The sequence below is a fragment of the Ambystoma mexicanum genome, chromosome 13, assembly GCF_040938575.1.
Source record: "Ambystoma mexicanum isolate Mex_15411 chromosome 13, UKY_AmexF1_1, whole genome shotgun sequence".
NCBI classification, from domain to species: domain Eukaryota; kingdom Metazoa; phylum Chordata; class Amphibia; order Caudata; family Ambystomatidae; genus Ambystoma; species Ambystoma mexicanum.
The window spans coordinates 139097984-139115138 of record NC_090938.1 but is presented as its reverse complement, the minus strand read 5'-3'; the positions used below and the strand labels follow the sequence as shown (position 1 = coordinate 139115138).

General features: G+C 44.0%; 1 protein-coding gene and 1 long non-coding RNA gene across 8 annotated transcripts in view; one reads left to right on the top strand and one right to left on the bottom strand.

The window, feature by feature from the left end:
- Positions 1 to 17155, top strand: part of SCUBE3 (signal peptide, CUB domain and EGF like domain containing 3) — a 785923-nt gene that overhangs the window by 287546 nt on the left and 481222 nt on the right. The window lies entirely within an intron of this gene.
- The window catches only part of LOC138520989 (uncharacterized), a 162600-nt gene continuing 151269 nt past the window's right edge, over positions 5825 to 17155 (bottom strand). The window contains exon 5 of the long non-coding RNA XR_011282902.1: positions 5825 to 6744. This is a non-coding gene — a long non-coding RNA (uncharacterized lncRNA). The remainder of the gene's footprint in view (positions 6745 to 17155) is intronic.

The window sequence follows — 17155 nt, the reverse complement described above, 5'->3', positions numbered from 1 at the left end:
TGCTTTGAGTTTGCTGTGGGGGTCCGCCAGGGCTGTGTCCTGGCCTGTGCCTTTCACGTTGTGCATTAACTGTTTACATGATGCCTTGGTGGAGTCTCAGGCTGACTGAGGGTGGGTGGTAGGGGTTTTCCTACACTAGCCTACGCTGACAATATGGTTTTGATTGCCAGAACACCAATGGCTCTTCAGAAACGGATTAATGTTTATTCCATTTCATGAATGATCTGCATCTGAAGATCAACACTGTGAAGTCCGCTGTGATAGTGTGTCCTAGGGAAGAGGTCTGTGAAAATGAAGCCTATGGTCTGTAATGGGGCGGTTATCCTGAGGGACAAACATTTTGACCTCTTAGGCGTCCACTTTTCAGCAGTTGTTAAGGGTCAAGCACACCTGTAAAAAACCAAAGGATGTCTCACCTACTAGTCCCTGGGGATCCCTCTCAGGTAGCCAGGGCACGGCCATTGCCTTTGGTTCCAGAACCTGGGTGTGTACCACTGCGGTAGGATCTCCTGGGTGCGGGGTCTCCGGGGATCGGGGGTGAGACAGCCAATGGTGAGACACAGTATTCCCCCATTTTTTGTAACACCTAACCCATCCTACTTTTTAGGATTATCTGATATCCGAACTCCCCGCCCCCCCTTTCTACACAAATACTGGGCTGAGGAAGAGAGTGACTAAGAGTAAGAAGACTAACTCTTATACATCGTACTGGAAATGTCCTAATAATCGGGTCAGGTAGAGTCAGGCTCTTTACTTTAAGTGCATACACCTGACACCAATTAGCTCTCCTCACATGAATAAAAGGTGAAATTATAGAGACACACTCTGAGCAAGGTGGAACACGAGTAAGAGCAGAACTTCTGGGGCGAAGGCGAACCTACTGGAGCAGAGCAACGGACCAAGGGACGAGAGAAGCATTTTGAGAACCGCAGGAGTTCCCTACCAGAGGTCGTTGCCTCAACAAGGCTGCAAAAGACACGTGGAGAAGACCAAGTCCCAATGCAGAAGGCTGCATCGTGTTTCAAGGATGCCAGTGACCCTTGTGGGTGAACGGCACAGTTGGGGAGGTGAGGCCAATCCTGTGTTACTAACCTTGACTCGTTAATTCGAAAATTAAAAAGACAACAAAGAAACACACACAGCTGGTGAGTTAGCAAGCGACCTAAGAGACCGTTGTGTGCTAGAGAAAGATTGAAGTTGCAGCATTATAATCCAAGTGAAGGTTGCACACGTGAGGATGAGACGTGAAGAAAGTCAGTCCTGTGAATGAACTTCGAAGTAAAGACAGCTGTGAAACTAGCAATACTGAGTATGCAGTGGTTTGCTGAAAGGAAGTAGCCCACTGAAAAGTCTCCATGAAAGATGAATTGTTTGTAGCGATAAAGTGAATGAACTGTAAAAGCGTAGTGATTAAAATTAAACTTTTGTTTTGAAGAGGTCTGAGCCTGACAGATGGGGACCCGAGCGAACCTTTTGTTAAACGTTGTTTGAAAGACAGGAAAAAGAGGCTTTAACGTGGAAGGCCAGATGAGCCTCGATCCATGTTTTGAACTGATCTTGTGTGTTGAAAACCCGAGCCAGAGTGTGTCAACCTGCCTAGGGGGACCACCTTACTACGTGCTGTCTAAAGTGGGGACGAGAGCTGATTCAGCCACATTTATTCTTCATATTTGAACACTGATTTTACTTTTACATAAATATCTCGATTATACACTTTTTGTATAAGAGATAGGGCAGGCATTAGGTTTTAGGTTTTTGTTAGCATAGGCCATTTTGATTTGACAGACACAACTAAGACTGTTTTATTTATTATTTGATGGTCGAAACTACTCCCATCCTTGTTATAGGGCAAAGTAGAAGTTTTTCCAAACCCAGAAACTTTAATAAAGTTTTACAAATTGGACCTTTTGTGTCAGTGTCATACTTCTGATATCATGCCTCCCCTACACACCTTAGCAAGCAACAATTGAAGATGACCCAGTATTTGGGTGCCCTTTCCCGTTTTATCACTCAGTGCTATGGCCAACCTTTGGATCTGATACTAAATGTATATGGAATTCAGACAAAGGCTGCAGTTCTGTATGGAGCTCCCTTATGTGGTTGCTCTAAAATGCTGGGTTTACAGATACTTGAAAACACATTTCTTAAACGGATATTGGGACTTCTGGGGTCTGCTCCCAATTTTGCTGTCCACCAGGAATTTAGAGTGGGCTTTTTAGAGGACCAATGGACGCTAGCACCGATCCATTTTTGGCTACGTCTCTGGTCAAATGAGAATGCAGGTTTAACACATTTATTATGAAGTTCCTATTGGCCAAGGATAATTGGCACAACATTCCATGGCTCTCTTTTATAAGCACATTTTTGACTGAATCCAATGCCACTGCACTTTTCCCCCCAAGCATGCTGTTGCCATCCGCGCATCTGCAGTATTATAAGCGTTTGTTTTCCTGTGCAGTAATTGAGAAGCAGGAGTTCAGGGAGTTGCCCATTCCTATGAATATTGCCCATGCTGTTATTAGCCAGGTGGGTGTTATTCAGCCCTATCTTATTTTTAGTTTAAAAAAAAAGGTGGACAGGTGGCTGATCCCCCGTGCCCGGTTCAACAGTTTGCTTTTGAAGGACAACACTGCAAGCTGTTAGTTTTTGTTTCTGATTTAGTGAACTGCTCAGTGTGTGGAGACTTGGTGGAAGATGTAAATCATCTCATTCTGTTTTGTCCAGTTTATAAGGATATTAGAAAGGCTACTATCCTCCCTTTACTTAGACATTTTAATCTGAGACAACATTGCCCTGCTCTACTTTCTTTTATTATCTGTGGATTCCACTTATGTTGCCTTTTCTGAAACCAGCGATGTACCTGAGAAGGGGCATTTTAGCTGTTTCTTGCACTGATGTTTCCCTGTTCTAGTTTTCTGTTCATTTGTACCATAACAGTTTTTTTTAATAATGGCACTTCTGCTATGTGTTGATGTGCAAATGTTTAATGTCAAGAATTTGGTTTTTTGGTACCTATTTAATGGAAGTGTCATCCAAATAAAGATATTGGGCTTCATTACGACCCAGGCGGTAAGGGGTTAACGGCGCCGTAAAAGGTTGTGGCGCCGTTAACCCCTTACCGCCTAATTACGAGGTCCCTTTGCGTGTCCCTACCTTAACGGCTGGTTTTTACCAGCCGTTAAGGATTGGACCCGCAAAGGGACCTTGGAGGTAATTACGGTACCGCAATTTGCGGTACCGTAATTACCGCCTTCCCCATTCCCATTGAGCCCTATGGGGGCAAAAATGGGAATGGGGAAGGGCCAATGGTGAATGGGGAATTACCGCCCGCCAACCTTGGAATGGGGCGGTAATTCCGCCATCCATCATGGCGCAATCGGTAAAATACCGGCGTCAACCATGGCGCTAATAGCGCCATTGTTAACGCCTGGGTCGTAATGACCCCCATTGACTGACTGAGTAAACTGCAAACTTCTAACATGCAAAAAGTACCAAAAGTCCTTCCTACCTGGAAAGTCCTAATGCCTGTTAGGGGCCTTATAGGGATGGTTACAGTGGTGTGAGAGGCTAGATTTTGAGGCTGAGCTCGCCTGGGATTTCACCTACATAATCCGTCCACCGTTCTACACCTGGGTTGCAGTCACCCAGTCTAGTTACAAGAGAGCAGCAGGGGATGTAAGGTTGAACGGGAGTGTAGAGTCTGCTTTCCAGCTGATATTTGCAGGCCTACTGTGGGCAGTGTGGCCCATTTCATGAAATGGGAGCTGCTTACATGTCATTGTTTTTTTTGGAGTTCTACATGACAGTGTTCCGGCTGCCTAAAACTGCTTGTCAGCCTTGCAACATAGCATTAATGTGAAACGGCATAACACGTAATGATACAATAAAACACGATATAACACAATATAACCAGCTAGTATAAAGAAACCGGCATTATGTCCACAAAAAATTAAGTAATGGCGGGAGGAGAATAAATATATAAACAAATACAAATGTGAAGGAGCAAAACTACATCAAAATGCATGGCCTGTTGCCATGCTCCGCCAAATCTCAGGTACTCATTGCTACCGCGGGGTGCTGTCTGCTGTCATTCCCATTGGACACTGCACCCAGGGCATTGCCTTCAACCATGCCCCTGACTTTACCAAGAGCCCCAATTCAGCTTCCTGGCATAGCCTACATGCATGCCCAACCGTGCGTTTGCCTGGAGCATAGACTTTTGTCATCCCCATGGCACCTCCCATGGTCAGTGGTCATGCCCAGTAGACATTTGGGCCTACCCCAGAGACACAATGTGGGCATAGGCCATGGCGTGTGGCCGTGCTTCAGTCTGATGTCTGGTACATCTACAGGACAGTTTTGGTATACAGGCAGGCCTCCAACGGAGGGTCTGAAAAGTTACTTGAGGCAAAGTCTGACTAAAGACTTGAGAATGATGATTCCTCTGGTGGCCAAGTCCAAATACAGCGTTTCGCAGGACCCATCTGCACCTGGTCTCATACCAACAGCCACGTGGTATGACTTAACACAAGAGTTAGATTCGAACTTTGACCCTTCCCTCGAGGTAATCGCAGAAAAACCTGCAAGGTTCTTCACTGCAAACTGCACATGCGCACCAAGAGAATGAGCATTGCCACTATAAGCCCTGCAACAGAGATGAAGAGACCAGTCTTGTTGACAGCTGTGGGGAAGGCACTTACTTTTGGATGCCACCTCAGCTTGGCAGCATGGAGGAGCACATTTTCTCGAACATATGATGGATTGGTTGGACGCCCAAGCCATGGTCTTTGCTTTCCTTCCACCCCTTAATATATACTCTTCAAAGTACCGGAACTCATATACTCCTAAGCAAAATACTAATCCCAGGAGCAATACTGTCTACCTTGCTGAGATTTCCTTTATAGGAAGAAATGCTTTTTTTATGTGAAAAAAATGTAAGCACTTCATGACATCACTCATTGTAAAGACCTTGTTTAAGGACATCATCATGGAGGTAATGCTACCAGCAAAACAAGGGCCTTCACCTGAGGCTTCTCCTCTACCACAGGCGCCTCAGCCTCCATCCCTGCTAGCTCCTCCACTTCCTCTTTTTCTACCTCCACAGGAGCCACCACGTCAGATACCTCCTAGGCCACCGACATAGGTTACCAAACCTCATGTACGCCCCTCTCATAGGTTCTGCCTACTCGTGGGCCAGATTTTGTGCTAATTCAGGAGTCACCTGTGCCTATTCTTAACCCTCTGGTGGAAGGGTGCGACCTGCAAGGTGATGAAGATATGCCAAATTCAAGCACGCATTTCATAAGCACATTCTTGGAGTAATGGAGTTCCTAGATTTGAAAATGCATTATTTCCGGAACCAGTAGAATATGGTGCTGGCGTCACTCTTCCTAGGGAGACAATATAAAACTGGCATGCCACTCTAGCTTCTACCAAGCGAAGACTAGATGCTAGGTTCCAGAATACTTCCCTGTGCCTAGGGACAAACCCTTGGACGCCTTGCCGGCACTGGAAGTGGCCCACTCTCAAGGATTAAGTTAATCTTCCCTTAAATTCCTTCTTCGGGTGCACCTCCTGGGAAGGGAGAGGAACCTCAAGATCCTGTGTGTAAAAGGTATACCTGAACAGTGCCCTCCTATTCTGCCAATGAGCGAACGAAGGGAACACAAAATGCCTCCTGCTCCTGCACTGTTTGCATATCAGAGATCCATTATGGGTCTCTGTAAACCATGTCCATATACCAACCCGAGAACCGGGTGTGCATACGTTCTTTAACAAAAAACCTTGAGGTCTGTTTATTATACAGAAGAGCAAACAAGTATGCGAGACATAGTTGCCAACAGGCTACACAGAATTTATTTTCCACCTGTTTTCATCAGGTTCCTATTTTGCAAATAGATAAAAAATTACTCATTCTTTGAGGCAACATTTCACATAAAAGACGAACACTCACATCTGACTTCTGACATATACAGATATACAAACAGTTTATAAAGCGTATCACAACATGGCTCTATGTAAAGTGCCTCTTGAAAACACATGTAATTTCTTTGTCAATCACTCTTAATTCTAGCTACTTTCAAGAGATTGGTGTTTTTTGCAGTTTTTTTTCCTTAACCTCTCTCCTCGTAGGGGTACTAGTGAGCAGTGGATGAAGCTGCTAAATCTTCATGTCAACGCGGTGCGTTTCGGCCCCTATGGCGTGTAAGATAGGCCACATCTGTCTGTGGTCTTCTTTTTTAGTAGTGCCGGGCCTTCATCAGGACAGGGTGGTGATTTTTCAGAAAGGGCTTCAATAGTCGGTTGCCCATGTGATACTTCTCTCCTCAATTAAAATAATTAATATCTATTTAAAAACTAGACCTCAGGGTCTGTGGTTTTCTCAAGTGCCCATTCAAGGCAAAACGACTCTGACATGGATTTCAACATGCATGCTTCACTCACCGTTCAAAGTGAGTGACGCAGGGACAGGGGGTGCATCACTATGTTGATTGTAGTGAGCTGTAATGGCCTGTGTGATACAATGAACACAGGACATCTCTTTAGCCTCCATGTCCTAAAGGAGTTACTAATCGTGTGGTCATTTAGAAATACATTGGTATTAATCACAATTGAAGCATATTTAGAATTACTTATTTTACAAAGCTGTGGGGTATGATTGTTTCTGACACACAGGCTGGTGTGAGGCAACAGCTTGAAGGGATATGTCGCAGCTCCTAGGATGCCGAGATTCCTTAGCCAGACCTGTAGGGGACACAAGGCGGTAGAGACTGTTAGGGACACTCAAGTTCAGTCTTTTAATCTGAACCCTTTTATAACACAAAATCCTTGTTAAAACAAATTTGGGTTCACCTGTTGTATACACTCCTCCTCTTCCAGACAAACACAGGCCCTGTTTTGTGTCTGTCTGCAATTTAAAATTGTAGAACAGACATTTGTAAATGATTTGCCATCTGAAATGAGAGACCTGTTTCTGGCAGGCATCTCAGATGGCAAACAGATAGCCACGCTTGGACATGCTTGAATGTGATGAGGTATATGTCGACACAACAGCAAGGGGAATGTTCCTTGTCATAGGATTACTCAGAGGGGGACTTGACGTAAAAGCGTTCCACTGGTTCCTGAGGTTCAAGACAAAGTTAAAAGGCGTCCCTTTGGTAGCCACGTTTCCTATGCATCCGCTGATACAGATTAAAGGCCTGATTCATAGAAGTGTTTTATTATGGCGGAATCCCATAAGAAAACGTTCCATGAATCAGGTCCTAAGTTAAGGAAAAGATGAAAACATTGACTGCTAAACTCTTTGTCAGTCATTACTACAAAACAACCTGCCAACCCTGTGTCAACGCTGTGCCAGGAGGGAGATAGAGGTAGTGCTTGCCAATAATTCAGGCAATTCCAAACAAAGTTTCAGTACCACAGAGATTACACTAGCATGTTTGCCTATTCCCAGAAGGAACCAGAGAACAAACAAAGATGTCTTCCCACCTCTGAGGTTCCCTCAGAGAAGGTCAAGAATTGACAAGGAACTGCCCAAGAAAAACGCAATTTCTTCTTTCCATCAAACCTGGAGTGCTATCACACAGGACCATTGGAATTATTAGACGGTGCATAGGGCTGCTGGCTCTCCCTTCCACCTGCTCCACCCTTCTACCAAAACACTTTCATAGAATCTCACCTCAGAGGTCAGCATATTGCTCCACATGAAAGCCATACAGGTGGTTCACTCTTTGCGTTGCTGAGAGGGATTCAACGTCGCTTTTTGCAGTAGAAAAGAAGGACAAAGCAAGTCTACATAGCATCTTCAACCTGTCACGTATCCACGCTGACCTCCCAAAAGATGGGATTCAAAATGGTTACTCAAGGTCAGATCCCAGTGGCCCTCCAGTTGCAGGACTGAATGTGTGCACTGAATCAAAAGGGGGCTCACATGCACATTTTGATTAAGACCCTCACTGCAGGTTTTTGGGGTTTGCAACCTCAGCTCCTTACTACCAACTCAGGGTCTCTCTATGCCCTCACATTTTTATCACGGTGACAGGAGCAGTGACAACCTCCCTTCACCCGAAACATATACATATGTATCCTTTCCTCGACAATTGAATGACAAGAGCCAGCATACCAGAGAATGGACCCATTCTTTCAAATGGCTTTGATATAGTGTTTCCCTAGGCCTATCAGTAAACATCAGGGATGCTGTAATGGCCCCAACACAAAGTCTGCAGTAAATACGGTTCCATGAGACACAATGTTTCAGGGGGTTCCCTTTGCGACAGATGTCAGGTTCTCCCATTCCACAGGCATCTTCACTTACACTCGAAATGTAAGGTCTCATGTCTTCAGCAATCCTGCTGGTTCCAAATGTGAGGTTGTCAATGAGGAATATGCAGCGCCGCTTGGCTGCCAACTGGAGTCAAGAAGACCATCCACAGTTGATGAAACACGTGATATCAAAGCCTGTCAAGGAGGACATACATTGGTAGATTACAATAGGCAACCTTGGGCTGATTTGATTAAGGCAAGCATATCAATTTATTGGAGCTGAAGGCAATATTCTTGCGAGTTCTAATCTTGACAAAAGCTTGCCGACAGTGTTCTACCAGAGCAAGCAGGATAGTTTTAGATGTGCTGAGCTATGCAGAATGGCTCAAGAGCTTTGGAGATGGGTGATCCAAAGTCAAGTGTACCTGACAGCCACACATCTAGCAGGCTTGCTGAATGTTTGGGCAGACACATTGAGCAGGCTCGCCTACAATCACAACAACTAGGAACTATCATTGCGAATAGTGGACCCCATTTTCCACCACTGTGGTTTTCCATTTCTGGATCCTTTTGCAATTCAGGGCAAGAGGAAATGCTCCATGTATGCATCATGAAGGGTAAAGGGGACAGACTCAATGTGGGATGTGTCCCTCCTCCGTTGGGTGGTCCGAACTCTGTATCCATTCCCTCCTCTCCCTCTTATTGTGGAGGCCGTTCAATAGATTGCAGTCATAATTGCCACATGACCCTGATTGCACCAATGTAGCCCAGCAGATGCTGGAATTTGGATATTCTGGAAATGATACAAGAGTCAGCAATGATCTTTCTAGCACAGAGGGACCTTCTTCCTCAACAGAGGGATACTCTTGCATTAGCCCCTCAGTCAGTTTCCTTAGCAGTCTGGTACCTGAAGGCCAGATCTATGTCCATCTAGTGTGATACAGTGACACATTCATTGGGCTTTGTTTGGCCTTTCATTGCCGATCTAGCTAAAAGGGTCCTTAAACTAGATTCCTGCAAGACCCATCTCTCAGCCCTCAGGGCATACCACTCCGGTTGGGTCTTAGATTGTTTTCTTTATTTAACTCAAGGGTATGGATTCAAAAGGTTGTTTCCATAGGTAAACTCTCACACCCATCCCGATTCCCAGGACTTGAATTTGGTGCTCTAAACCATTTGAACTAATAACTTCAGCAGGTATAAGATATGTCACATCTGCTCCTGAGCTAGGTGAACTGCAGGTATAGCCCTATGAAAAACCCTTTTTGATCTTTCACTAAGAAATAGTTGTGCTCCACACTCAACCATATTATCTAGCGAACAAAGTCTTAAAATGTCACTTAAATCAATAAATGAACTTCCTTTCTTTAGGGTCCCATAATCGTTGACTGAAATGTTTCTCCACAATCTCGATGCCAACAGGCCTCTTAGGTTTTACCTGCAAGGGAACTAAAGACTTCAAGCTATCAGATGTGTGCATAATGGGGGTCCTCCCCTGCAATAAAAGCATCACAATTCATAATTGCTCATGGGATAATGATAATGATGTGTTATTTATATAGCGCCTTAATCCAAAGCGCTTTACAGAGCACACATTTATATACAATATCACCCAACCGAAATTGGTTCTCATTCATCGACCTCAGAAGGATGAAAGGCTGAGGTGGCCTTGCCGGGATTCGAACCTGCGACCTGCAGATCACGCTCAGTTTGCAGCAGCAAGCGCTCAACCCGCTGAGCAATCTTACCGATAGTGCGATGTGGTTTTGAAAGCTGCCTTAGCATGTCTAATATAGTGGGAGTGAATGCATCATGTGTTGCCTGTCAGTGCATGTTCCACTGTAAGAAATCTCCAAAGCAATGAGATGAGCTATACAGCATGACTTTTGCAAGCAATATTATTTAGAGTCTAAATCACATATCAGACAGGCTGTCCAGTGCAACATTTTCAGTTATTTTCAGTTAATGTGCTTTGTATTTTGTTGTTGTTGAAAGAGTTCATTGCTTTTTAAACCATCCTACCAAAAATTTTTTTTTTTTACTTCTCGCAAGTAGGACGTATAAAGAAAGGGCGGTGGCTTTAGTACTGCAAGTCTTCAGCCACCACTCAAGCTTCTAGCACTAACAAAAGGACTCGTGGCTGGGCTGGAACATGAGCAAGGGAGGTTCCCAAGCGGTGGGTGGTTGCTAACTGGCACCTGTCTTTTTATTATAATCTATAATGCTTGTTCGTATCATGCTGTGGTCCTAACCTTTTCCAGTGCATGACATTTTAGTATGCAGGAAACGGGACAATTGCCTAGGAGTACAGAAGTCACTATGATGAGTAACTTGTTATTTCTATTGTTATTTTTCTCTCAAGAGTCTACTGTGGGTAACCGTAATTAAAATATTCTTGTGCCATCAAGAATGAAAGGAGTTTGCTTTCCAGTGAGCCCAACACGGCACTGGAAGATGTCTATGTGACACGACTGCCAGCATGCTTCTTGCAGCTGCTGTTCTTTAGAGATTTTAACCGGTGCCTGTGAAACCCAATACAAAGTTTCATTGAATTTTTATTTGTATTACCTTTGTACATGTTCCTGCTCAGACACCCACTCAAACGTGTGTTATTAGAATAAATATGTTTTGCGGAATGCATTTTTAGCAAGCTGATTTCAGCCTGATTCCTTCCTTAAATATGTTTGAATTAATTTCGGATGACTGAAAAGAAACGCATGTTTGTTTCAAAGCAGCCACATAATGTCTAAGTGAAAGTGAGGGCCCTTAGAGGTGAAGCCAGAAGGATCCAAGAAACAAGCAAGTTTGTCTTCCTATCCGTCCCTAGGTTACGTTTGAGGTGAAGCTGCTGTGTGAACATGGCCTACTGAAAATGAGGCCCTGTTACCCAGGACCCTGCCACTGGAGGTCACAGGATGTCTCCTAGAAACCCTGGCCTGTGTCTCCCAGCAACCACAGAAACCAGGAAGCACCCATGGCTCTCTCTGTACCTCTGAGTGTCTCGAGGCCAGCGTGGACACCTTCGAAGACATCCTAGCTGCTGCAAGCCAACCGCTGGAGGCATCCTCAACCTTAACCGTCTCAGCATATCCTAGTTTGGCTCTACGCAGACACCGAAGAAGTACAGTCTCTGCATCTGAAAGACATTGCCTTCTCTCAAGTAATATGAGCAATGTGATTAGGAAGAGCATGGCAAAACCTTGGTGGCCCTAGCTATATAATAATGATTGACCGGCCTCACATAGCTCAAATGGCAAGTCGGGTAATAAAGCATTTGGTAGCTTTCAAGTTTCTATTTAGCAGAGTGTAATATGTTTACCAAAAGTGGCCTACACTTCTTAATATCCTAGTGTCTAGAATAGTTGTTTGAAGAAGAATCATGTAGAGCCTTTACTTGCATGATGAGAAGGAATTCTTCAATGTCCCCATCACATAACAAACCCCATGTGAGGCCCTTCCCATAAAGTCTAGTAACCTGCAATTTTGTATTTGTTTTTTTTTATTTATTAGTGTGTTCACTTGAAACCTTTCACTTTTACACAAAAACAAAAAAGAACAGTATTACATCATCCCAATATTTCATAAAACAGATCAAATAATTAACAAAAACACAAATGCAAATATAAATTTGTCTTTTACTATTATTAAAAGCAGTATTAAAAGCAAGCACAATCCCTTAGTTTCCTAACATTTTTCTTTAAAAACTTCAGGAAACAGTTATTTTAAAAATTGCAAAGCCGCTAGTGTCCGTGAATAAGATTTACCAGTAAAAATATATTTTGCCATATCAAAACTGGAGAAATTGATCTAAAATCTCTTGTCAAATGCTTAAAGCAAAGGTAAAAGCGATCAGTTAGGACATGACACTCTACCAACACGTGCTAAATTGTCTCAATAGTCCTCTCTTCGTTACAATAGCTACAAATCCTTAGGGACCGATCAATTCCCTCTATGGCCCCCTTGATTTCTTTCATCGGGAAAATATTTAATCGCATTCGCAAACGTTTTGAGCGCCATTGCAGATTGGGGAACTTTTGGAGGTAATATGGCAAGATACTATATGGCCCAGTACCAGTTAGGATACCTGAATACAATCGGTATCCTCTTACTTCCTGGATTGTGTATATACAATCCCTCTCCCAAAATGTTCATCTAGCTTTATCAGGGAACTTTACCAACATATCCCAATTTAAGCCAAAGTGGTTAATGTATGCCGTACATTTTAGAATCCATACCTTCAATGGTTTATTACAAACCTTATTCATAACCTGTTTCCTGGGCCACCAAATAGACCCTTCCTCTTGCAGACTGATGTTAATATAAAACTTTAAATTCCTCCAGATTACCATTGAGGATATGAAGTTAACCCTAATTCATATTTTATGGCAGCACTTGTTACTCCCTGGGGTTAATTGAGGACATTACTCCCAAAAAATCCTTAGAGCTTGAGCCAGTATTTTTCTAGATCAAATAGCTGTGTTTCTGCCCCGCAAATGATAACAGGCACAACATTTCTTTTGTAATATTCATTTGCTGGTATTTGAGAAAAATAGCCATTTGCCCATGTTAATATACTTGGTCTGTGCTGTCATGGCCTTGATCTTTGCTTTCTTTTGTCTTTGTAATTCAATGTTATTTTTTACCCTCAATAAATAAGATTATCTACTCTTTCAGGGAGCAATTCATTAACAGACCAAGTAAAATTTGGATACAGTCTTTTATTGCTGACCCGATATATGTCATAATCTTTCTTTATTTAACATTGATGATGAGGTTATTAGCCCTTGTATATTTTGTTAGTTCCGCCAATTGGCGTTGTAATCCTATCGGCATATGATCCATCAAAATCATCATCTGCATATAAAAGAAAATGTACAGGACATCTTTCTATATTTAGTGGAAAAGCATGCACATTTACAAATGCATTTGCAATGTCTGAAATAAAAAGGCTAAACAAAAGTGGTGCCAGAAGGCAACCCTGTTTTAGTACTCGCTCGGAGCAGAAAGATGGCCATGACCATTTAAACGCGCTCACGTAGACGTGTCAGTATGCAGACCTATAATGGTTTTGAGAAGCTGGGCCAGACAACCCCATGTTTCTAGCTTCAACCACAGCTTGCTTCTTGAAACACTATCAAAGGCCCTAGATAAGTCTATAAAGGCAATGTACAAATGCTTTGACCTTTCCACAGCCTCCTTCTTCAAGAGGCTTAGGGTGAAGACATTGGTCGCAGTACCCACTTCCTTCTGAAAACCCGAATGATAAACGTCTAATCTACCACTTTCCTTAGCCCAGCATTGGAGGTCATGTAACAACATTCATACAAAGATTGAGGGACTATCCATTAGAAAAATGGGCCTACTGTTTCCAGGATCAATTCTAGGTCCCTTTTTATAAATCGGGATTCTAATAGAGCTCATCCATGAAGTTGGAATTTTCTTCGACATAACAACAAGTTTAAAGATGAAGTCCAGGAACTTTGCCCAAAAATCTACATTTCCCTTCATAACCATGGTAGCTGATCCATCAGGTCCTTGGGCCTGTGAATTCTTACTTCTTGAGATTAAATTCACCAGGTCCCCTATGTCCCATGACAGGTCCCAAGGCACAGAGTCTTTCCGTTTATAAGGCTGATTAAAATCATTTCCATATGTATAGATAGTTTTAAAATAAGATAGACATTTTTCTTCCGGGATTGGATTAGCTTGTGAATTTGGCATAAATAGATCGGTAGATTTAATTATGGCACAGAAGTCTCTGGTGTTCTTTCCGTCTAAGGTTTTAATAATGTTCTGAGCGTCTGCTAACAGATGTTGGTCTTAATAATGGGTTAGCCAATTCTTATAGACTTTTTTAATATGCCGTCTTGTATCAATTTCAGATGGACATACATTTTTACATTTTTTGCGCAACTCTCGTTTTTTTCGTTTGACTACTCTGTGTGGTTTTAAGGCCATTGAACGTATCTATATTATTCCTATTCCAAGCCACTCCGTTTCCGCCCAAATTCATTACCAATTCTCTGATACAATTTAGGGTCGGGCTTGTGTTTTTGAACAGTCCGCTTTACCCTCAGTGGCAAGTGGTCACTTAAATATGTCATTTCGAGCCACATTTCTTTAATGTTCACATAACAGACCTCAGACACAAACCAAAAGTCTGTTATCCCTTTTGACCTTGAGCAACCCTAAATATCCAATGGCCGATGTTTTGTGCAGCCTTTTAATATGTGACCCTGTATCAAAGGTGGAGCAAGCAACTCGTAAATACTAGTCTATATATCCCTAGAGCCAGCACCTGCAATAGAGGGCTCTGCAGTACTTTATATGCCCACTCATGCACATATGTTGAACTTACATGTTAAATCGTACATTACTTTACATGCATATTGCATGCATAATACGAACCAGCCAAGGACAGTGCTGGAACCAGCTTCAACATAGCGCGATATATGGCCAACAAAGGAGGGCTTTGGTGCTCACCAAGCCACTGATTACCGTCACCTATGATATATGTTTCACACGGCATCCATTGACATTATACAATGGCGGTTGCAGAGCCAATGCCCCTATGGGTAGTGGTGGCAAGAGTCAACATTGGCCCAGGCACAAAGAACTTTGCAGCCCTTGACTGATTGATGCCACCCAGTGGAATAAAGGTGTTGATTTTGTATGGATCCTTAAAAGGGCACCTACCATGAAAACGCACATTTCCGAAACATGCAACATGTAGAGGAGGGTACCTAGAGGTGGAGGCTATGACTGTGTCCTCGAGGCTGGTTATTCCTGGAAATACCAGCCGATTGGGCAGCAGCATCAGCTTTTGATAAGTCTGCCTAGAGGGGGAAGAAAAGGTTGACATTGTGTCAGCAAAGGCCCAATGCACAGAAAAACGGGAGCCGTGGTTTCCTGTGCCCATATTACTTATATTAAACCAAGTGGATGGAAGACTGCAGCGGGGATCAGGGAATGTAGGACGGGTGTTGCCTAGACTGAAGGTCGCAAAGAGTTGTTTCTCCTTAATAAACTAAGTGAAAACATTGAAAAGGAAGGCAGTCTAAGTGCAGACGTGCTTGCAATTTAGTTCTGTGTGTGTTTGTGTGGGGGGGGGCGGGTTGCCGGGGGAGTCATTAGCAAGCTCATCAGTCACAGACAGTGCCAGGGAGTGAGACACACTCTCACATACGTTTCAGATTATGGGCAATCGCTTAGAACTCTCAGGGCTTCCCAAGAAATGAGAGAGCAAGTTTACACAGCTGGAAACAGATAAGGGAGGGACCTGGCTTTCCTTTCTGGGGAGCTGGTGAAGAAAAGCAGGAAAGAGAAATGTGATCCAAGCTCCGTGTTTATAGAGGTCTCTGCTTCATCAGGAGGGCAAATGGGGGGCAGGAGCTCTGAAAGGGTTGAGAGTAAAGGGAAGGCACTACGAGTGCAGAACACGTGCATGGAGGCAAAGTCACCAGGGAATAGGATGAGAAGTGGAGACATGTTATATTTGATTTGATGTGATGTGATTTATTTCTGTAGTGCTTACGATCCGATGGGTATCAAAGCGCTGCGGCCGAAAAAGGACAGGAAGGAGTGTAGAGATTACTAAACATAGGATTTAAGGGAACACAGTAAAAGAGGTAGAGTAGAAGCATGGGCTAAAGAGAGAAAAACGTATAGGGACAGATACGGGAACAGGGCACTATACCGAGGAACGTGCCTTGTATTTATTGGATTACAAGATTTAAACGTATTCCCTTCAAAAGCATGCTGCAGCTACCAGCGTACCCATATATAACAGTGGAGTGTATGGGGGAGTCTGGTGGAGCGCCCTCTCATTCCATGTTCAACATTGAAGTCCTTCTTCATGTCTCTTAGCCCATACATGTGCTTTCGCCTTTTTCAGGTTCCCCATGGCGACAGCTATGTTCACTTCGAACAGGAACTAGACCTCTACAGGTGGAAACTGAGAAATTCAATGACACACAATAAAATAAACATCCACGAGAAAGAAAGTGTAAGGCGAGAGACAGGAACCGGGTGGGAAGGGAACTGAGAGATTCTAAACACTGTGGTCCAACGGCCATGGATAACGTGTTTTTGAGCCGAATGTCATTGTTGAGTCCTATGATCCCCACATAAAACTTAAAGTCACGTAGCCATGTTGACCATTTGGGGCCCAGATTGCTGGTGTCACGCACATCAAATGCGTGGGGTAGGTGTAGCACTTGAGAGCCAACGCTTGAGTGGTGCGCTTGCCCTGAGGGTCCTGCTCCCGACGCGAACGTGACATCCGTATCGGACATGATTGTGGCTGATTGAGCGTTGCTGGGCGCCTCTTATGACATCTTAACTGATGTGCCGGAGGAGGAAGACCAGCATGCACTGTGGGCAAGATGGGTATGTTTGAGACCTTGTGCTTGTCCTGTTTGGGCCTGTGGGACTAGGTGAGATCGTCTGCTGCCCCTTCAGCACATGCCTTGCTGTGTTTTTTACTTTGGTGTAACTGGAGGCCTTGTGACCTGCTAATGGTGCCGGCCCCCTTGTGTAGGCCTTCCTTTTGGCCTTGTTTGTTGATTGCCCAGCATGTAGCCCGTGCCTGGTGTTGCAGGTTATGACTAGCGCCCTGTTAGTGCATGCGGCGGGCATGGCTTAATGGTGCCGGACCTCCGGCATATATTGTGTATGCAGAAGATCTGCAGCGCTCTGCGAGCGGGTGCGGGGCGTGGCTTAACGGTGCCGGCCTCCACTATCTATTATATGCGCATATAGTCAACAGCGCTGTGTGAGCGGGAGAGGGGGACGGCGTGGCTTACTGGTGCCGGGCCTCCGGTCCAGATTGTTCCCTCGCGGCCATACCAGAAGGTCTGGGATGCGGAGGCACGCAGACACGCGAACAGTGTCT